Source organism: Clarias gariepinus, chromosome 22, assembly GCF_024256425.1.
Source record: "Clarias gariepinus isolate MV-2021 ecotype Netherlands chromosome 22, CGAR_prim_01v2, whole genome shotgun sequence".
Classification (NCBI taxonomy): Eukaryota; Metazoa; Chordata; class Actinopteri; order Siluriformes; family Clariidae; genus Clarias; species Clarias gariepinus.
In genome coordinates this window covers 14,675,711-14,699,565 of record NC_071121.1, presented here as the reverse complement: position 1 = coordinate 14,699,565, position 23,855 = coordinate 14,675,711, and the positions used below count along the sequence as shown (strand labels likewise).

The 23,855-nt window shown below is 35.6% G+C and overlaps 1 protein-coding gene across 1 annotated transcript in view; it reads left to right on the top strand.

Moving 5' to 3' along the window:
• Positions 1-7,995: 7,995 nt before the first annotated feature.
• Positions 7,996-23,855, top strand: part of plagl2 (pleiomorphic adenoma gene-like 2) — a 43,066-nt gene continuing 27,206 nt past the window's right edge. Inside the window, exon 1 of the mRNA XM_053483397.1 lies at positions 7,996-8,139. The gene's annotated coding sequence lies outside the window, so the exon portion shown is untranslated. The remainder of the gene's footprint in view (positions 8,140-23,855) is intronic.

The window sequence follows — 23,855 nt, the reverse complement described above, 5'->3', positions numbered from 1 at the left end:
TTGGTTTGAGATGCCAGGAAGGATATAGTGACTCAAATTTACTCTTTACAATTATGATGAGCTCAGCATATACAAAACATCAACCTTGAGTTGGATGAACTACAAAAACAGAGTGCCGCATTGGATTCCATTCCTGCCAGCCAGGAACAGGAATCTGAGGTTATCATGGACACAGGTTCATTAAAACATGACAAAAAGATTCTTATTTTTGGTTGGCAGCAGAGTACTCTGGTGTAGTCTTCTGTTTTTGAAGCTAATATACCTCAAGGTTTAATGTGGTGTGCTAACTGAGTGCTTTTCTGCTCACCACGGTTGTATAGAGTGACACACTCATCTACAAGGTGTTTCAGCCTGCAGACTTTCTGCACACCATCATGAGTTTTTTTCTCCCACACCATCATGTAAACTCTAGAGACTGTTATGCTAAAAATCCCCATGACATCATTTTTTTTTTCTGAAATACCTACAACCATGCTATAGTCAGAGTCACAAAGAGAACATTTTACCCATACTGATGTTTGATGTGAACATTGTAGGCTGATTGGTATTTCCAATATGATTGTAGTGTATGATTGGATGTTTGAGTGTGTGTACACCTGCATGTTGCAACATACAGTAACTTCCCCTACAGCAATGACTACTGGAGCGAAGACATAGATCATGGCAGTCAACCATTTCTTACGGATGTCAGCTTGAATGGATGGAGAGATGAATGAATGAATGAATGCTATAAAATGTGGTACAAATTATGAAGCAGAGAGACGTCACCACTCTCTTTGTGCAATAAATCAATTGTGTATGTGTTCTTTCAATGGCTGAACAAAACTGAATTAGTTCATTTTCATAGTATTTTTTAAACCAGTATGTTACTAGGAAATGGTTAGATGGCTAGAAGCTTTTTATTTAAACATTTATGGTAACAGCCTCTTCCAACCCCCTGCTTAATCACCATATCTTTTGCTGTTTCCTTTCTCTTTTGTTGTTCCACTGTTTCTTCTGTCTATCACCTTCTTTCTGTCTCTTCTACCCTACACTGTGGCCCATCCCCCCACACTGAAATGTTCACTTACACATGCACACACACACACACACACACACACACACACACATGTGCAGACAGTCACACAAAGTTTTTCATTCTAGAGATGACGGCAGAGATAAGAATGCAAAGCAAGTCTCATCTGTCTGCTTATGTCTTACCTGAATTTTAAAAAAGTCGATCTGGTGAGGAAGCGAATCAGACCTTCAAAGGCCATGAGACAGAACTTAAAACAATTGCTTTCTATTGTGTTTCTACATGCAGCTTGCAGTAAGCATTTACTTAGCGAAAGAACAAATGTTTCCTTTTTCCGTAAGTCACATCTACCATGTGGCACAAAGACTTTTGTCTATAAAAGACTTCTGTCAATTATTTAATAGCTAATAGTATAAGAAATCAAGCATTTATTTACACATTCAACATGGGTATTTCATCATGAGTTCTGAGAACATTCATATGCATACGTCTACAGAGTTCTTGGAAATTTCAAGTTTTCACTAAAAATAAGCAATATCTTTATATCATTGCCTGATTAGCAGTGTTAGTAGTGCAGGGTTTGGAACATATGACGTAATTAAACAGGACATTTCTGGGTCCACCCATGCCCTTTATCAGCTTCAACCAGATCCAATACACCGACTGTCAAACACATGATACAGTACCAGTCATAGGATTAGCCTCTCTCTCTCTCTCTCTCTCTCTCTCTCTCTCTGTGCTTAATTTTTCCTGTTATTCCTCTATCATATAGTCATGTCACTCCATGGTATGAAGATGCATTCTTTATTTATTGCAACTACAGGAAAAGGACTCTCAAATAATACATGTGTTACCCACGGCTATTCGCATACATGCTCAAAGAAAGGAAGAAAAGTGGCACTATTTAATTAATCAATATATATGGGCAATTTGTGTAGTAAACACGGCTCAGAATGAAAGGAAGAGATTAGAGAGTTCCTAATCACCCTCTTAGATGCATCAAGACTGCGGTTGACTTCATTTGCTCCAACTGTTCCTCCCAGCCAAACAAACATCTGTGTTTTTTTTTCCTGTGTTCACAAACTTAACATTATCCTGTAACTACACATCTACAACTGCTCATCCAGTATTGCCTGGAAAAAGAGGGTTAACCACAATCAACAAATAAAGCAAATGCTTATTTCCTAAGATAGACTTCCCACACTTAGAGGTAGAGGACTAGTTTAGTGGTTTACTATTTACAAAGATGTGAATGGGATATTAATATCGCTGGGAAGTCACAGGGCATCAGTTCTAAGTGATGAGGCTATGAAGAGTTCCCACACTCTCTGTTGGTGGTTTAATGGTACATATACTATTCAAGAGTTGTTTATCACCAACCCTCACTCACGTACACCTACCATCTGTTTTTAACCAAACAGATGAAAAAATAACACCCTAACCCTTGCACCCCCCACTCTGTGGCAGAGGGAGAGAGAGAGAGAGAGAGAGAGAGAGTAAAGCAGTCAATTCTGTAAGCTGCTGACTACTCTGGTGAGGAAATCCACTCCAGATGTGTACAAATCGCCCGCTCTCTTAATTGCTATTGTCATGTTTGGGACTTGACCACTAGCAACTTACTTATAAAGGGGTACAGATGATTGCATGGTCTCCTCAGAATAAATCGTTACATTGGTTGTGTTTGACTTTCTCTTCCTATTTTGGCCATCATCACATTTGTGGAGGGGTGAAGGAGGAAATTGGCATTTGCATCTCCCATGGTTAATCACATCCTAATTAGGAGCTGGTTGGGTTGGTGCAGAGGAGTGGTTGAGCCTTTGAAACTCGCCCTCCCCTTGTTCTTCATAATGACTTTTTTTTACAAGCCTGTTTGAGGTGGAGAGAGCTGGAGTCGCTGGCAGAGCTGCCAGTGTGGCACATGGCGTTTCAAACAGCACTCTAAAATCAATCTAGAACTCTCAAATGACAGGCCACCCCTTGGCTGTAATCACTCTGAACCAAAAAGGCCAAAAAAATATATGGGCTTTTACATCATTAAATAAACATATGATAATGAAAGAAGGTTTCAGCTGAAGCCATAACATTCTGCATTTGCATGTGTTTTAAGCCATACCTCCTAAGAAAAAGCAGATATAATGTTCTTTGGTCAAAAAATGTGATGTTTAAAAAAGGTAACACATGTACATGAAATATATAAGAATGAGAGAAATAAAAAGACAGCACTGGGACATGTGCTACTCAATTAGATGTTCTTTTTTTCTCTAGGAATACCAATGCAATGCAATTCTATATCCTTCTTGCTCTTTTAAATATTAGTAGCTATAACTGATTATCTTTGATTCATCACACTCATATGCAGTGAGGGACATGTGAAGTCTTTTTACCTGGGGGTGCAGGAATTTTAAGCAGCATACATGTGGCATGTGCTATATATTATTATTATGTTAGCAGTTGCAGCTAGAGTTGCAGTTAAAAAAAATCCGGGAAGTCAGAGGTCCTGCAGTCCCTGTAGCAACGCTTCTTCCTGTATCCTTGTATACTGTCAGAACTGGAATAATCGGCACCCTTGGTGAAGGCTATAAAATAGTGTCTTAGTGGGAGCAGGTTTAATTTCACTTAATTTTGCTTCATATGAACTTACCTGTAACTCAAGCTCAGGTAATGACTGAGTACTCTGAAGCTGTGGAGTGGCAAATATATATATATAAAATTAATATAAATATTATTCCTTACTCTATAAAATAGTCATAATTAGAAAATGGCATTTCTTAATAAAGGCTGAAGTTAATCATCTTGTGTTCTTTTTAGATTATATTCTGGTAATTTAACTAACCACATAATTAAAAAGGTGGACTGTTGTACTTTTGAAAATATGAAAAGCCACATGGCAATACACTGAAAAACAGATTGGTCCATACACTTACCAGCCGGTTAATGTTTTACCCCAGTATACTCTTACAAACAGGTGTCAAAAAAATAAACAATCCCCCCTTTTTTATAGACAAGTTTTTTTCCATGTAATGTTAACTTTTATAGTGAGATCTTTCTTTGTTGTAATTGTTGTAGATATCTGTGGTTCTAACTTCAATGGATAATGTTCGATCTAAAGAAGATTTATAGAACTTTTATAAAGTTTATTTGTACAAATTATTTAAAGGCTTTAAACTCCAAAGGGTTCATTCATTTGTTTCTGTAATTAAGATTGTCAAGGGTTCAAAACTATGAACCTCCTCCCCCCCAAAAAAAACTCCTGAAGAATCTGTTTTTTCTAAGACTGTATTATAAATTATGATATGTAACAAATCATTCATTACTATACAAATTAAAAAGCATTTGAGAACCGAAATTTAAGAATGATCAGGTAAACAGGGACTACATGTTTCAGAATGTGTACGGTATATCTATTTCTCAACATCTAACAATCATCTAGATTCCCAACTCGAACTCCTGATCCATTTATTTTATATATTTGGACTTATTAAATATTTATTTAGCTAGATAAGTTCCATTAAATTAAAAATATCTTCTTTGCAAAAGACCCTGAATGTGAAATGCATGATTTATATCAACATGACGTGTGCACAGAAAATTTCATACATGACATGATGTCATACATATTAAAATGCACATCAACAACAACAGACAGCTTAACATTACAACAGGTTTTATTAAAGCATTTAGAATTAATTTATTTAATATGTTGTTTTCTTCACAATATTTTCTAATTCGAATCATTTTAAAACAAATACTACAAAATTTAATTTAGGATAAAAACTTTACACACAAAAATAGGTTATATTCTCATCCTTTCTTGTTATCTTTTACCTAATTAAAATGTACTAAAGGCAATTACATGTCATCATAAAAATTTACATAATTTTATACCCACATTTTTAATGAATGTGTGAATATTTTAAATTACTTAGGACTCTTTATAATCTGCAAAGGGAAGCATCATTAAGTTTTCAACACATTGAAACCTTATTCTATATGGTATAATGTGTTTAGCAAAGTTATGTTTCGTCACTTGTAATAGTTTTAAGATTCAGTTACACATTATCTGGGCAACAGGATTGGACACAGAGAGTTATAATAGAATTTTAAATAGTGATAATATTCTTTGTATTTGGCATCATCTGTCTTGATTTTGCCAGCAACCCATTTGCTGATAAAATACGCATCCTACACATTTACTGATTTTAAATGGTTGTTAAGCATGGCACCAACTTGTTTTACAGTAAAAAAAAAACATTTGGAAATAATTTATTTTAAATTTAAACACTTTACTAAGATGGTAAACAATTCTAAAATAGGCAACAATTGTTTTTTGACCAGCTACAGTTTTACAAAGTTGTCAAAATGTGTGGTGTTTGGTTTCAAAGAAATAAATGTTTTAATTCGTTTCGGCAGACAGCCAATATTTCCCAAGGAGTACTCCACACACATGTGACTGCACAGCATGATGCATTTAATTGGAACATGTTTTGCACCTTATCAGAAACATAACATCATGTGTTTATTAGAACTTCTGCAAACCATTTACCTATGGATCTATCAAAGGTTTGCAAGTTAAATAACACACATTAATAAACGATTACACATGATTTAGAATAATGAGTTTAATTTTGATTATATATAATTAACATTTAAGTACTAAATAACTTTAAAACATTTGAGCTTGATTCACATTATCTCTTCAAGCAGTAAAAAAATAATTGCATGTGCACAATACAACTATCTTCTTTTTGGAGTGACATGATGATCACAATTTTTACCAAAAAATGGATAACAGGTATACACAAAAATTAAGAGAATTATGATTACATTTTTATCACCACTAAAAAAAAAAAAAAACAGACAAAAGTATCACTTTATAATATTGTTACTTATATCTCTAGCTCCTAAAGATAATGTTTTTGCATTTGATTGTTTGATCTAATTAAAAAAATTTAATTGGCTATTAAAGCAATTTAAAAAAATAAAAAATGTAAGCAGATTCAATCACTTTCATTTAGACTTTTTGATCATTTTAATCGATCAACCAATTACTGAGGCCAATCAGAGGGATTTACAATTTTAAAATTACAAAATATTTTCTAATCAAAATGTTGCTGTTTTTTTTTACCAGCCCACAGCAACAGTCGTATATGAGGTCGCTTCATGCACTTTTATCTCAATTAGATGAAAGAAAGATTTGTTCATTAGTAACGAACACATGAAAGAAGAATTATCAAAGTTTTTGGCTGTAGTCCAAACGGACGCGCGGGTTTAGTGACCCAGTAAACAAACACGCAAAATCTCTCTCTCTCACTCCTATTTATTCCCTCCGCCAAATAAAGCGCGACACTTCCGTCTCAAAGATCATCGTCGGTCCAAAAGAGGAAAAGGCGTCCTAATCGTTTCCCCATCAGTCTCAGCTCTATTAACATCAACTTCTTTATAATAAATAAAATAAATAAATAAATGTGATTTTAAAAGCATGTTCTGTGCTTCTCCTAGGCGCTTCAGTCTCCCCGGGGCGGCATGGCTTCCTGGAGTCAGTCAGCCTGTTGCTCTGTACATAAAACGTGTTTTCTTCGTTAACATGGAGCTTATGGAAGACCCCCGAGCTCCACTCACCTTCCCCCTGCCTCTGTGTCCAAACCCTGCACACTAACGCACTACACAGGACACACAAGCACTCCGATACCGATACAAAACTGTCGTCTTTCACTGCATGCCAGGTACTACACCGTTTAATGCTAAACTATTTTTTATCAATGAGATTATAATTATGCTGTTTAGTTTTACCCGTGCTAGACTATTATTTAGACGTAGAGTACTATTTTGACACACTATGTAGTACTGGAGTATACAAGTATAGTATTTAGCACGTATCCCCCTCCCCCCACCTCTCCCTCCTCTCTCTCTCTCTCTTTCTTTCTATGTCCACTCACACATCCATCAGCAGGGTCACTGGTGTGGAGGGGGAGGGTTGGGGGCTGGGGAGCTGAGGAAATGGGCTCACAGTGCCCTGGAAGTGATTTCTTTTCTCCCCTGAAACACACAAGGTAAAATGAGATCAATGCCAAAACAAACAAACAAAATAAACCAATAAACAAATGAATTGACATGTATGGGAACTTCTCTCCCCTCTCTTCATCTTCCCCCTCCTTCTCCTTTATAATAATAATAATAATAATAATAATAATAATACTGATGATGATGATGATGCAAGGGTTAGGGTGTTAAAAATTAAAAACTTTATTAATAAAGCCCTTTCATGCATTACATATGAATATGACAACATTATTAACACAGCTTTGGGTAATTTTTGGAAAGCGTTTTTTTATTTTTTATTTTTTAGACTTTTCCAAAGTCTAAACCCCTTTGAACACAAAGAGCCTAAAATGTAATAACATTCTTATTAAATAATGTATTTTAGACCTGTCTGTTAAAATAATAAATAAAAATCTTTACAAACGATAAAGAAATAAGAAATACGCATAGAATTGAAAGCAATGCCTAGATCTCATAGTTTAATCGACTTTAAATGTATTTAATGTGTAGCAATTAGTAACATAACAGTATAATGCAGCTAAATAAATAAATAAAATCATTTATTATAGATAAATTATAGACCTCTAAAATGGAATCAAAATATTGAATATGTTTTTTATGTTTAATAAAATTCGAGTCTGGTTGCCTGATGGAAGAAATATAACATATGCATAAACTTAATGCGAATTTTAACAGTTTAATGCATTTTCCCCAAATTGATGTCGAATCACATTAATTTTTGCTAAATGATATCATTATTTCATAAATATCTGAAACGAATAATTTTAGGACGCTGTGCATTTAGGATATCTCATGCAAGTAACAACGAAACACACACACATACACGCACTTACACACAAACGAGTTTAGAAGCCCCGGTAAAAAAAAAAAAAAAAGTTTGTGAAAGTGGCCTGACGTCACACTCCCACAATGCTCGCGCCCCAGAACTCTGGCGCTGCAGCCTGAGGAGAGCGAGCCACTCAGGCCCCGAAAAAAGGCAAATATTATAGAAAAATTGATAAAAAATAATAAAACAACAGATCCAGAGGAGAAAGCCCGGAAAAGGTGTCGTGGGATCTCCCGCGGTAAGTTTGCGCTGACTCGGTGACGGAATGTTACCGGGTTTCCTTGTGAAATTGACTAATGCGGTGCTGGAAACTTTTTTGCTGGTTAACTGCTCGCTTTTTTTTCTGCAAGTCTTCAAAATGTGGCTGCACGTTCTGCTGTATGCATGCGGGCTGTTTTTGTTGAACAAGATCCGATGATCAGACATAATCGAACCGATCGATGCGGACTACAGAACGAGGGTTTTATTGACAAACTTAGGGTCGGTATTTCCCCCTCGGTCCCATGTAATTTATTGTTTTTTTTTCTTGTTTTTGCGAAAACCATCGAAGCGTCGGGCATTTAATATTTAATGACGCGACCCCGCTCGAAAAAAAAAAAAAAGTTCGATAAACACTGCTCCGATATGAATAATTCAGTCAGTAAACAAAATGCATTGGGTGGCGCATGGCTTCAGCACTGCCAGTTGATGTTCGGCGTGACTTTGGCTCGATCGGTGCAGTTTTGAGCAATTTCTGAATGTTTCTTGACCCTCTTTCGAGTCGTGTCTGAGCTCAGCCCGGGAGACCCACGAGTTCCTGTTGGCTTTCAGGCTCTAGTTGAGTTGCGAAGGCATTTGTTTCTCCCGTCGCACTTTGACTCTCTTGTCGCTTTACTCGCAGCAGTGACTCAAAATCTAAAAACGGCTTTTCGCAGTTTACACTCTACTCTTGAGTTGGTGTACTTCTTTCATGCTGCAATGGTACTCGATCTAGCTATGATATATATATATATATATATATAGATATATAGATATATAGATATATACAGACAATTTAGCACTCACTTTTCTCACTCTCTGTGCATTTCTCTAGGGGTAAATAAGTTATTGGGGATGTCAGAATTTTTTTGGTAGTGGTGGGGGTTGCACCTCCTTATGCAGGAGATTACCTCATTCAGCATTCAGTTGTTTTTCTTCACTGTTGTTGCACATTGTGTGGCTGTTTTGTGGTTTTGCTTGGGTGACTTGGACTTTTTAGGTTATTGGAAAGAAGCTTCACAGGCCAGTCATACGCTGATCTCGGTGAATCCTTAGTTTATCTATTTTAAGGGTGATCAGTAACCTAAACACGCTACGTTCACAGTGTCCCTCTGAATGTAAGCACACACCGTATCTCTAGCAAATGAAACGTGTCGGTTCGTTCCTGAAGTTTATCTACAGCCATTAGCCTCTTTCCTGCGGTGATCAGCACGGGTTAATTAACTGATACATTGCTATTACATCTTTATATTCGTGCGGGTTTTGTATACAACTCCTGTAGCTGCTTTCACAGATGATGATGATGATGATGATGATATCTGTTTTTACTCTCACTGGCATCTTATCGGGTCATATGCACCCTCCTTTCCCATCCTTCAATGAGACCGAGTAAATGCTCCAACCGGTTAAAAACATTTCATCATTGTTTCTCTCGAGAGAAAACACTGACGGATCTGTAACGGGGTGCGAGCTTGGTTTCCACTTCCACTGCCTCGAGCTGCAGAATAAGGAAATGGAAGCGAGGCGCGTGACGAGACGCTGCTTTTGTTATTGAAGCTTTTGAGTGTTTGAGATCTTTTTTTTTGTGCTCATCATAAACCTGTTTTGTTCAAGCTAAATCCTAACTGTAAAATCTGTTGCATTTCTTGCTGTGAGCTGAAAATTTATATGGTTCTGTAGAACACATGTGCTTGTTATAGCCTTTCACTGATTGCATACTGAGTGTATTTATATGGAGGAAAGATAGATTTATTGACTTTCTATGTTTTTTCCCTCATTTGGCTGTTGCTGCATGCCTCCTGAAACATCACAAACGGCACAAAACCTTGTGAATCATGCAAACATAGAAATTAAAAGAAAAACCCACCAACCTCAGATGTATGAGGGACATGTTCCAGTGCTTTATGAAACTTTGGTGTGTTCACAATAATGCACACTATAGGACATATGTTGTAGGAGTTCTCCTGCAGAACATCTACACTGGTTAGTGTTCTTAGCAAATGGCATGCAGATTTTAGTCATCATAACAAGTGCAAATGTTTTCCAGATTTACTTTCCCTCAGTGTTTAACCAACACAGGATAAGATAATTTTGCTCTTTGTTTTGTGGCATTGAGTTTTTTTTTTTTTTTTTAAATGTTGCATTGTTTTTTTTGTTCACTAATGTGTGTAGTATAGAGGACATGTAAGCGTTATAGGACTACATGTGGGTAGTGCTATTCACTCCAACAAAAACTGCCAGAACTTTTCATACCGCATCTGTCCATGTGCTCCCTGAAAAGGCAGCACATTACATGCCTGATTCAGTGTGTATGTGTCTGAGGAAAGAGAGTTAGAGAAAGAGAGAGAGAGAGAGAGAGAGAGCATGTGTGTCAAGTTTTTTTTTTTTTTACTGTTCTGAAGGCTTTGCACAATCCTGCAGCACCTCGGTGGGGAAGCAGGCTGATTATCATAAGAAAAGAGCATCAGAGGGGTTAATGGGTGGAACAGGCTCTGGAGCACACAAGCGCTAGTTAATAACTGAGCACAGAATTGGGGCGAAAACTCTTCATAAGAGTCCTCACGTCCGTATTTTCTGACTGGAAGTAGAAAACAGAGAGTGCTGGAACTCGGAGTGACATAGGCATTACTGATGTCAGTGAAGAACTAGTTTTTTGTTTTTTTGTTGTTGTTTTTTTGTGGAATGGAGTTTAGATTCGACAGCATGAAGAAATATATCGTTGCTTGGCTTTGGGCGTTTAGATATTGTGTCTATATTTCTGTGCGGATCTGTGTATCTGGTCAGTGAGAACATGTTATGCATGTCAGTTGCTATTTAAACAGAGCACTGGGGAGTGTTTATTTGGCTTAGTCCAGTGTCACTGTGTTATGAACAGTAGCAGTGACTGTTGAACCCTGTGGGTGCCCTGGGTCACCCCATAAAATAGAACAAAAAGGACAGAGGGAGGAGGAAACAAAGAGGTAGATAAAATCAGGCCAAGTTCATAAAGCCAGTATAACTCTTTTTCCTGTCAGGATTTTACTCTTTTCTTTTTTTTTAACTTAAATAAATTAAAATGTCATCGGTTCCCCTGCAGTGTTGAAATATGATACGATTTACAGCGTATAATAATATACTTTTCAGGATAATTATTTTGTTAATAAACAAACAAATTTTGGCCAATTTTATAAAGAAGTTAGAAACCAGAGGTATTTCTTGTTTGGTTTCCTGAATAACCATTGCAGTGTTAGTAGCAGTAAGAACTCCTTTTCTATAAATTCTTCCATGTAACTCATTGTAGGATGGTTACAAATCAGTGAAATCAGGGGCTGCTCATGCTCATTAGAGAAGCTGGAGGAATTCAGATTACATATTAAAATTTAAGGTGGATGTGTCTGGATCATATTGCAAACATGAATACAGTAAGTCTGGCATGTATTTTAAATATAATTAAGGATCATTTTATAGATAAAGTCCTTAATCACATGGCTGAAATTCTGAATTCAGTTTTAGATTGTACAGTAAGAGACTTTCAATCTCTCTCTTTTTCCCTTCATTATAGTTTTTCCTCATAAGTAGTAAAGTAGTAGACACATAAGTTGTGTTTAATGGTCTTAGCTGTAGACTATGTTAATGAAACAAAAATCCTGTTACGCACTTGGGGCGGGACATAAAGGAAGCCATTTGAATCAAAGTGAGAACGAAATCCTGAAGTAGTTTATACAGAGAGAAATGCTGTTGACCAAAACCATGTAACAAAACTACCATTCTATCACTATGACTTTGTCATTATATTATATTTCGTATTTCTTTCTGTGAGGTAACTTTGAAAGTACTTAATGTATGTGCTATTAAAATGTTACAGCTTAAACATGCTTTTAAACATCCAGCAATGCTTCGTGAAAAGTATAGAAATCGAACAAAACATTGCTAAGCACGCTGATTATAAAATTCTAAGAATTTTGTGGTCATGACCAAATATTCTAATGAGCGGATTTGATTGGCATCCAACTGTCCAAGATTAAACCCCTGCTATGGGACTCAATCAAAATGACACCTAACAGCTCTCGCTGGAGGAATTGTGATTGTGTAATTCTACGTGTCTGAATTATACAATCCTCTGTTTGGTGTGTATTCCAGCTTTAGCCTGGTAGTTGCTTGCTTTTGCTTAACAGTTCACTCAGACTCGAAAAAAAGCTCATTTCAGTGTGAATGCATAGATTTGGTAAATGCTACGTGGGAGGGACAGGCAAAATCAGCCTTGTGATTAGAGAGGATAAAGCTTAATTAAGCCTTACTCAGGAGTAGGACTGCCAGCTTGTATCAATAGGGGTGGAATCCTGGCAAGTAAATGTAGACATTGGATAGTCACCAATTATTCATACTTTATACATGAATATTTCGTGCCCACAAACCCGACAGTAAACCTAATTAGAAAGCAACCACACATTTAGGCTTTAAACACTTCAGTCCCCTGGTAAGTTAAATTGCTTTTGCAAACAATTCATTATGTTTCTTCAGAATGGTGGATTTTATACCAGCACAATCTGTCTATATTTATTTCTGTCTGAACAAGAAGATGCAAACATTTTGAGAAAACAAAGAAATGTTCACATCAGTGCCATTTAAAAAAATTGGATGGAAATTCATTTGCTTTTTAATATGGCTATAATGTATAATGAAAGTATTTTACATTTATTATATTAGAAATATTTTAATATAACCTTAAACATTAACCTATAATGTTGTAAAGGGTTTTTACAGTTATAAGAACTGTTAAAAAGAAGATAATAAAAGTGAAACATAGTCTTTAACTCTTAATTGAAAAAAAAAATTGAAAAAAGTATTTTGCATGTTCAACTTAATCTGTTTTATATATACTGTATATACGTTTACATAAACACAATTTGTGAAAAAAAATGGGTAAGGAACCTTATATGGTAACAATAAAAAAAAAATTAAATAATCTCAAAAGTAAAAAAAAAAGGCTTAAATAATTAAATTGAATTATTATTTTTTTTATTTTGAAAAATTTTATTTCCACACATTCCTATGAGTGATTACTAAATGGTTAAAATGTTCTGGTGATTCAAAGCAGTCTTTTCAAAATGTATTTATCTAATCTGTCCATCTAGCCACACATCAATTCATCTATCCTGTCATTTTTATTAGAGGTTCTGAATCCTGTGTTGTTGTTTTTTTTTATGTCTGCCTTTATACCAGATAGGATTCTTATCTCTATCTATATTAGTTAAATATTCAAAATGTGAATACTTTGACTTCTTTTTTATTAATTGAAATTTATGTTATTGATGTAAGCAGTTAAGGCTTAAAGGAACAGCAGTTTTTTTTCTTCCTTATTTTCCAATAATGCTTGTGGTCTTTAAAGTAGTGATTAAAAGCTTGGTATTATAGAGCCAGCAGAAAGGGTGAGGATCAGTGTTTTATGAGGCATCTTCGGAACGATGTTTAAACACTGTTGACCACAACTGCAAACCTGAACCCAATTAACCTCCCTATTATGAGAAGAAAATCCTAAAGTAATATGTGCTTCTTTTGTTACTGGTTTTTTTCTGGCAGATCCCTGGAGGTTAAGAAATTAGGCTTTAAATATGCGGCAATTTCCTTATAACCTTCCCATTATAAAGTTACCTTTTTTCCACAAAACAATCAGATCAGATGTTTTGAGCAATCACCCACTAACAAGCACCTGAAGGTTACATATGCATAGCTTTAGATGCCCCTCTTCCTGGACTGGCACACATTCTGACTGCACTTGCAGTATGTGATGTTCAGAGGTGGTAAGAAGACGCTAGATACTTGAAGTGCATGCTGAGTTGAAGCCCATTTTTTGAACACAACCACCCAGCTGTAGCTTTTTAGGGACTGTAAGGTCATTCATAATGAACCATCATGCCAGAGACGAAACTGCTATTTACTACATGCGATGCATTGCTTTGCTGTAAACCTAACGACCTTTAACGACGGTGCTGTTAATTTAAATTAGATAAAAGCAAAAGCTGTACGATTGGTGTTTTCTGGTGTTTTCTTCCAAATTTTTCAATTGTTGGAGGCTTGTAATGTGTTGCACAATATGTTCAGAGGAGTCTAGGATTTCACAGCATTCCATGATAGGTTTAGGAAGCAGTGCATGCCGCATGGTTTAAACGTGAGTGTACGCTTGCCAGGAAACACAAACCCAGCAAGATGAGCCATCAGAAATGTTACAAGATGTTGTCAGGTCGAGGTTGTTGAATGAAGGAATTATTCAGATGCTTAGAATTCACAGCAACGTGACAAAAATGTAGCATCACAGATATCGAAAAATGAGTCAATTACATATTTCAACGGAAATTGTTCTTTGTCACTGAGAAAGCAGGCATAAGTACAAACTTGAGCTGAAATGAATAACAAGAGAGCTTACAGTTTAGCATCTGTTTACCATTCCCTCTGGGAACGAAAGTCATCGAAAGAGCTGCAATAAGAGATTAGAGGATGGGCAATTTTTAAACAAAACCACCCAAAATGAGCAGCTTCATCGTTACAGGAACACAGTCATGCACTGAGAATGTGGCAGAATTCGTGCCCTTATGAATCACCGAGTAGAAGAAGAAAGTGGGGAGAAGGAAAGAGACTAGGAGGCAGGTATGGAGATCACGGCAGTTGCAGTGTTAGTCGAATGCATTCGGCAAGTTTTGAAGACTTCTTTTAAACAAGAACATGCAGCTCCACTTCATAGCTCCAAATGGCTCTGTGTAGGGGCTGAAAAACAGAAAGACTTTTAGGGTTTATTCGCAACAGCGCTTGCATTTACAGGATGCTTTTAATTGAAAGATGATGTTTCCAGGTATAACATGGATTCGAGCTTGTGGGTGAATAACAAGAAGAAACAAGAAAGAACGACGGTGATTACTGAAGGACGCAGTTTAGTCTGATGTCAGACACGCATTCGTTTAAAAAAAAAAACTGTTCAGATTTAAACACTTTTTTAGTATTTTAATATTTTCTTACATAACTTATTAAAATGAATCACATGTTACTTTTTTGAGGGGAATTTGCAGAGTGTTTAGGGACAGGAATGTGAAATTTACCATGAGTAAATGTGAAACTGAAGACTGAGAATGAGAGAATTCAGTAAATAGGGAAGGATATATGGATGTCAAGCAACTACATAATGTTACTCTCAGATTCACTAGAGTTTCTACACATATATTTCATAGCAAAACATTAACTGATTATGGCATTTCATTTTCTAACGCCGTTCTCACGGTATTTTATGCATTTTCCTATAGTGAGACAGACACATATATGAAATGCCAAGATCTGTACAGTTCTCAAAATTTGCTTGTAAATGAGTAATTAATGAGAATATCATGTTTCTTCAAGGTTTCTTTTATGTGGGTTTGTAGTGTAATGGTCCAAAGAAAGAAGGGGAAGGGGCTGGAAAAAACGTAACAATTTATCACACTATTGAATAGACATGAATCACGATTATTTTGTTTGCCATCACATTAACAAAAAACGATTTTTAAAATATTTATTACATTTCTAATAAAAATTCATCAATCATTCAGCCATTGACTGGAATTGGCTGTTTTTTTAGTATGATCGGCCATGACTGATACCATCGAATATAACTGATTCTGTGACGGGTGGACAAGCTTCTGCGTGGTGCAACGAAAACACATTTTCATGCCGTTACATTATCAAAAGTTGTATGCATTAAAAAGCATTAGTCCAATAATTTTTTTCTACAAACTCAGTAAGCAAATTAGTCTCCACACACTTACAGAAGTCTCTAAACAACACGAGTGCTGATTGAAATAGTTTAAAAAAACGCTCAAGACTTCGGAGGAGCTTGAGGCGCTAAAACATCACTTCTTCTTTATAATCCTTAAAAGGCGGTACACTCTAAACTGTTTACACACTGGCATCCCGGGTGGTATTTACCAAGTTTGTTTTGAAATAATAATTATGGCAGAAGACATACATGCTCCTCAGTAGAAATTTGGGTTTTTGTAAAATGGTAAACTCTTGTATCTGAATTAGTTTGTATTGTTTAAAGGCTGAGGTTGTTTTGAAGTGAGAAGACGAATATAAGGGACATTTAATTCATGTTTAATCCAGTTGTGAAGCTGTTGAATAAAACTTTTGAGTTATGACAAGTTTTCTTTTAAGGTTCAAAGTCTTGTAACAATTGTAACAATATTGGAAAAATATAACATGGAATTGGGGGATTTTTAAAATCATGATTCTTTGTGATACAGAATAGCAATATTAGTCAACATTTATATATTATAGCAATATTAATCGAATCTGGACCAGAGTATTATTATAATATTGTATCAGGTGGTGGTGACTGATTATTTCCATCCATACTATTGTGAATTTGGTAATAGTTTTTATGACATTTACTTTTATAATAATTACAAATTGATTGCAAGCAGTTTAATATAAAAAAAACTCATTTTATTTTATATAAAAAGAATATACATTTTTTAACATTAAACCTAAGAATGATATATTTCTCTGGTAATAATAAGTTACTATTATTGCCATTAATAATTTTTTCCTTAATGCAACACTATTTTTTTGGTCAATTTGTTATCAAATATATTTTATCATACTTGTCATGCTTCAAAAAAAAATGCCTTTGAGCCTCAGGATGTATTTTAATGATTTTGTTAACTTCAGCTTGAAAATTTGTTGATTAATTAAGTTTTATTTGAATAATAATGTGAATTAAATGAAGGAAAATATCTATAATTTAATTTAATTGTATGCAATTTAGAGTGCAGTTTATGGTTGTGATTATAAGTTAGCCACTGTTTTAACAACAGATTTTATTATAGTTAATAATAAAGTTTATTACCACAATTACTTAATTTATATACAGCGTAGTACAAAATATCATATACAGAAATTCTGTGAAGCAAAAAATCTATTAAAAAAATGACAAAAATGGTTTGTATACGTCGACACATTTTCTCTAAAGAGCAGTTAACAGTAAAATGTCTTTTTAATTGCCTTTAAAATAGTACTGCTTCTCTCAGGTACACTGACAAGCAATTTGATACAGAACATCAGCTGGTATATTGTTTTAAGCATCTCAGATAACCTACCACATATTTTTCATACATTCCAGACATCGGCTGTCTCATTGTTTCTGTTTCTGTAGGCTGCATACAGCTTAATTTTTTTTCTCAGTCAAACAGATGGTATTTCCTTTGCAAATTAATTCTGCAAAACATCAGTTACCTAAAATTAAAAAATATAAGAATATATAAAACACTTATATAACACAATGCATGTATTTTTATATTAGGAAAAGTCAATGCATTTTTTTTATACTGAGGGGCCCAAAAATTTAAACACACTTCAACATGAAAAATATATGCATAAAAATTTGATTACAAAATTTATATCAAATCAAAGGATAGCTGTATGTCTTGTTTAAATTATGCAATCACATTAGTTGCACAAAGTGGTCACGATTAGCATCCAGACACATTTGATTTCTGCACACTACTGCATAAACAACATTGTCTAGATTGTCCACAGGGATTGCTCTGCATGACACTTTCGGTCATAAATTTATACGACTGTTAGTCTTGCTGGTGGTTCTGAACACGTTGGCATTGTTGTTGAACTGCTCACACTTTTTAAAATTTACAATACCCCTTCAAAATGATCTTGCGTTGTTCGAAAGTAAAGCATGCCTCCTGACGGTCACATGACAGCATCAACGATGGTGTGACCACTGAGATTTTTAAAGGAAACATAATACTTCACATTCCTCCCATAATTCAGTTTATTCAGTAATTACATTTTTTTGGCCTCTCTGTATAAAAACATTCATGCAATGATTCTGTGTGGTATTAAAAATAAGGAAATAAAAAAACTGCTAATTCTGGGTTGGTAATTTTAACGGATATTATTAATGTTTCTGTTTGTACCTATTAGTCTCAAATGCAAGAATTTAAATTAAATTTAAAGAGTCAGTTGCATCATCAATAAGGCCCAGGCCAAGAACCACGTACTTTCACAGAAAGAGACAAATTTAACTGACATGGCAGACGAACAACCACAAACCTTTCCTTTCAGCCCATCTGCAAACATAAGATTATCTCACCGCTAATGCAGTGATCTTTTTCCAATCCAGTGCCTGTCTCTTACTCCAGAAAGCTTGTCTCAAGCCAATTAAATTCCACCCTTCAACATTCTGAAGTTTGTGGCTAGAAATGTGTACAAAAGATATCAAGTGGAAAGTCAGAGGCTTAAACTAGGTCAGAGCAATGCCAAAATCTCTGTTATTTTAATTATGCACTATTGACAGTATTTTTTACAGTATTAACAGTTATTACCAGAAAACTAAACCATTAGCACCAAAAATAAATACCATGGTCCAGTGATTTACAGTCAGAGACAAACACGCATATACCTGACAATAACAATAATAATAATCTTGAATAAAATTTTCAGATTGTTTATTAAATGAATACTATAGCGCTCTGACATCAATCACGGCTCTACAGCCAATCACAGGCGTCTGTGAGCTCACACAAGTGAAAGGAGTGGATAGCGCTGCCCTCCAAATGTGTCATGGTGCGTCCAACCGAAAAGTTAGAAAAGATGCGATTGGTGGCTTCACGAGGCTCGGCAGAAACACGTGTTACCCTTCACCCTCCCTGGTTGATGGTTGCAGCCTTGATGCGGGAGTGCGGGTGGGAATTAACTAACTAATTGATTCTACTTAACTAAATTAAGAAGAAAATCAGGAAAATAAAAAAAAAACTATATGTCAAATTTGAGGTGCATAGAAGTATCTTTACATCGGTTGGTATACGCTTTTCTGCTCTGCACACCAGTTGTAAAGTGCGACACCTGGAATGTTATTACAATGTTAGCAACCCTCAATCCATTCGACTCATCCCAAAATTCAGCTGAGATTCTTAGGTACTTTCTGCAGTCCCACTGAGCTACATCAAGTTGGTATCTTTTAAAGTCACAGAGTCACAGTGTATTTAGTATAAATGTAGTGTAAATGTAACTCTTTTCCTGTTATATGTCATATAAATAGTTCTGGTTATCCATACACAACTATGTTGGGAGCATGCACATTTATCCACATTATACACATGCACATTTTGCTTCCACTTGAGGCATTTTTACGAGTTTGTAACGAATAAAATCAATTTATAATTGAAAATTATATATATATATATATATATATATATATATATATATATAAAACGTGATTAAAAAAATAATAATTATATATATATATATATATATATATATATATATATATATATGAAAAATGTAATGAAATGCTGCAAAACAAATATAATTGCTAAATAATTAAATTATATTTGTACATAAATATACTCTTACTAATTTAATTAACACTTTCAAATTAAAGTTAGGGTGTATATATATATATATATATATATATATATATATATATATATATATATATATAATGTGTACCAATGTAATAGTATTAAGTAAGTGAAGTAAATTTTTGGTGTGACAACCCTTTTAATAATGCAACAGCAGTCTCAGGTAAAAGTGTTTTTTTAATGAAATGTGGCCACACATATGTAAATTCCTATTGTAATAACCACGGGAATAACCCTAAGAGCTTGAAAGACAAAAAAGACAGATTGTTTTTGGCCTGTACAAATCTTGTAATGTATAATACGTAACAAGTTTCATGTCTAAGAATGTGCCAGACATTGTTCCTATGAATGGTGAAGAAAAAGACCAAATATCACGGCTTGTGATTGCTTCAAGTTTTAAAATCTGTTAAATGTCACATTCATAACAGCAAATTGTTTAAAAGTGTTGCATGAAAGAAGCTCTTTCTGAGATCATCTCACAAAATGCAAAATCCGAGCATCTCAAGAATCATAAGAACCAAAATATGGATTTTCAGGTGAAACCTAAATCTAACCTTTTCTTTGGTAGCGGAAATGAGGCTATATGACTAAAATATAAAAGTGTGCTTACCCTTTTATTCAGAGATCACAAGTTAAGTTACTGGGTGAAGCTACAGCCATTATGGAGCCGTCAGTCCTTATAGCAGAGTGGCCCTCTTCTCTGGGAGGAGAAGGTTTGGCAATGACGACACCGGCCAATTATGGTCGTCTGGGAGGTTACGCAAACGGACAGGGCGGATAGCGCTTTCTCAACAATGCATGAGGAGCAGTTCCAAAAGATGGCTTTTTTAGGTCCCACCTGTCTTGGAGGAAGCATGTGACAATTCTTCCCCTTCCTGGTTGGTGGTTGGTGGTTGGTACCTTGATGGGAAAGTGGCAGAAAGATGGGTAGGAGTTGGCAATGACTAAATTTGGGAGGAAGAAAGAACTCTGCATGCTATAAAATACGGGGGTGGATTATGCTTTGCAGTGCAGTGCTTTGGCACTTTTTGTGGTTGGTGGTTGTGAAGATTGATGTCATCACTAACTACCATGATATTTCCTCCCAAGTTCCTGGTTGCCTCTTGTCAAGAAGTTCTAACTTGAACTTTTAGCAAGTGTATGAGCCAGGTGCATTTATCAACATTGGAGTGGTTAGATAAACAGTTAGCCCACGTCCACATGACCAGCCTGAAGTGTTTTTTTATTTTATTTTTTACACCAGTATGACACAGATCTGATTTTCTAGGGCAGTCTAAATATACAAATCTGATGTTTTTTTTAGATCAGATCTGACTCACTTTTATGTGGTCCAAGATCAGATACATTTCCGATACATGGTCATGCGACTTAAATTAGAACAGGCAGATTGGAATTCGTGTGACTTTTTGATGCTGCACATGCGTGGAGCGCTGGCTGATGTCTGTCAGCACTGGCAGTGTGGGGATTTGATAGCAGGGTCTGACAGGTAAAGCGAGGAATCAACAAATACAGAATAACTAGTTGCCTTCCTCCAAGCATATTTCTTGCTAAAATCATATCCACTGTACATATACCACATACAGCTGAGCTAACCACATTCACATGCATATAAAGATTATACAAATAACCTTAAAGGTAATTCTGTGGAGAAGTGGTCATACATCTCTCTTTCTATAAAAGTTAAGTATCTGTAACTTTGTTAATCATAATAATTCTGCACTGTATTTTTTTCCAGGGTGGGTGTTGATTTGCCCAAATGATCTCTTATGTTTTAACTGTTATTTAAAATTTTTGCTGTTTGATGTTCATGTATATGGAAAATCGAAAGTAATGGTAATAACTTTAATAAGAGATCTATAAAATGTAGAAGCTTGCACTAGATCTTACTGTATTAAGTCCTTGTGATTGTAAATATAAGCGGCGCACGGAACTAAAACAAAACTTTAAGACTTTTGTTGAACCATATCCACATCTGTGTGCAATAAATTCATAATCAGATATCAGCTTTGAATTACAGGTCGAATCTAAGCTTTGGTCTGAAGCCAGTGTGATATTTGATATCACTGTGCTTCCCAAGTTGTACTCTTCTTTCCTTTGCTTGCAATAGTACCATATTAACCACAGCTCACCCCAGTGGTAGTAGTGCGGAATCATGAAAAGGGAAGATATATGGACACCCTACTACCCTGAGAGGCAAGAGGGAGGGTGAAAAAAAAGGAGGGAACAGAGGGAAAGAAGAGGATAAGAAAAGATAGGACAAGTCCCAGTGTTAACAAATGGCCTTTCTTTCTTTCTTTCTTTTTTTTTCTTTTTTTTCTTTCTTTCTTCTCCCTATCGCCATCCCTTTCTTCTTCACAAAATCTGGAACAACAACAGGATGAGGAGGGTGGGGGTTGTGGAGAAGAGCGAGAGAAAGAGAGGGAGTGAGTAATGAAAGTGGAGAGAGGACTTTGGGTCTCTTTCTGTGTGCCCTCCAGTGCCAGTGTGAAGTTTTCAGTTTGATTGAAGGGCCCTTTTCTCTGCTGTGTGGTGTGAAAGCTGTCCTAATTGAATGATAAAGTGGCCTGAGATGGAGTCCGGTGAATAGGCAACAATGCGCAGCCTGTGTGTGGTAGAGGGGTTTTTTGGTCCTTGTCCAGGCTTCTCTCTCTTTTTCTCTCTCCCTCTGCCCACCACTGCAAGAGGGGAGACCTATTATCAAACTCTCGGCTGGATTTGGTCACGTGACCCCCCCCTGCCATCCCACCATTCCCCTTCCTAATCTGGAAGAACCAATCAGATGGCAGCAGAGCTGGTTCTCACCAACCATGTGGTTCAAAGGCCTCATTTAGCAAGTGGCTGACTCGCAGCACATGTCCCGCTCTCACCTAAGCTGTTAAGCATTGGTGACAGACAAAAATCTGTGTGCATGCACTTTCAGTATGTGTGCCCATGAAATGCTCTTCGGAAGGCACCGTGAATGGATTATGATATATGATATCATGGAGTATTTTCACTTTTTATATACATTATGCTGTTAAATGTATCTTGAAAAGCAAAAACCTGTGGTATGTTTTATGGAAACTGTATTCATAAAGAGAATAAAAAATGTCTAAAAATTATAAATTTTTACATTGCTTTTAGTCTGCATCAGTTCAATAAGGTAATACTGATACTTTTGATATAAGGTTAAACTTAAATTTCACAGAAGAAACATTCTGACACTGGATGGCACTGTTAGAAATGTATAATGCAAAATTCCTTATGCGCTTTGATTGCTACGATATTTATTATTATATTACATAAACATGAGCAATAACGTAGTATGTGTTAATTCTTTAAAATTAACCTGCCTAAAATGTTTTTAATCATTAATATACTTTTTTAATTTTTATTATTCATTTACTTCATTCATTTCATTTCTTGATTCAGACACACAAATCAAATCAGATATGTACATGTCACATTTTGGGTAATTAAAGTTATACATATATTTTGGTTTAGTAAGTTCCATTTTGATACCAAGTTTATTACTATTATTATTTATCATGTCTGGTTGCTGAGATATAGGCAGTGCGAGTTTGTTCACTAGGAGGGGCTCAGAAATGTCAGTCGAAATCCTGTTTTTAGAATATTTAAATGAGGATTCTGTGATGTAGCATGCTACTCCTACTCCTAAAAATATCTTTGTGAGCAGTACAGGTTTATAGTAAAAAAGTTGTTGTTTTTCTATGACAACTGGAGTAACCATATATTATTCCTTCAACTTTTTAAAACTTTCTCAAATCTGTTGATGGATTAAGAAGATATAGTATTTATCAAATTATTTTTGCCAAAATTATATATTTTTGCATAAATATATATATAATTTACAACGTCTGTCCCAAATCTTTGTTAACATAAATGAAATGGTTTGGGTGACATCGATGTAACCTGGCAGCCTGGGAGAGTGGACTGGAATGCGCATGCATGAACAATGATGATTTCACTGTACTTGTCAGTGGGTGCTAGACGAGGTCGAGTGAGCATGTGTACTGTGTGAGCGTTGCGTTTAAAATGACCCTAAGAGTAGAGCAACAAACCTGCATCAAATTTTGCGTTAAGCTTCAACATTCCTCTGTGGAAACTATTCGGATGATTTAGAAGGCTTTCAGGGATGCTGCAAAGGATGCAGCGCAAATGCTTCAAGGATGGTTGAGAATCTGTTGAAAGTGATCCTCATTGTGGAACGGCTGCAACAAGTGGAACACCTGAGAATGTTGGATTTGTGTACGGGCTGCAATCAACAAAGATGGGCGACTGGTGGTGCGAGAACTAGAAGCGTAATTAGGAGTAATATTAATTACATGTAATCCAA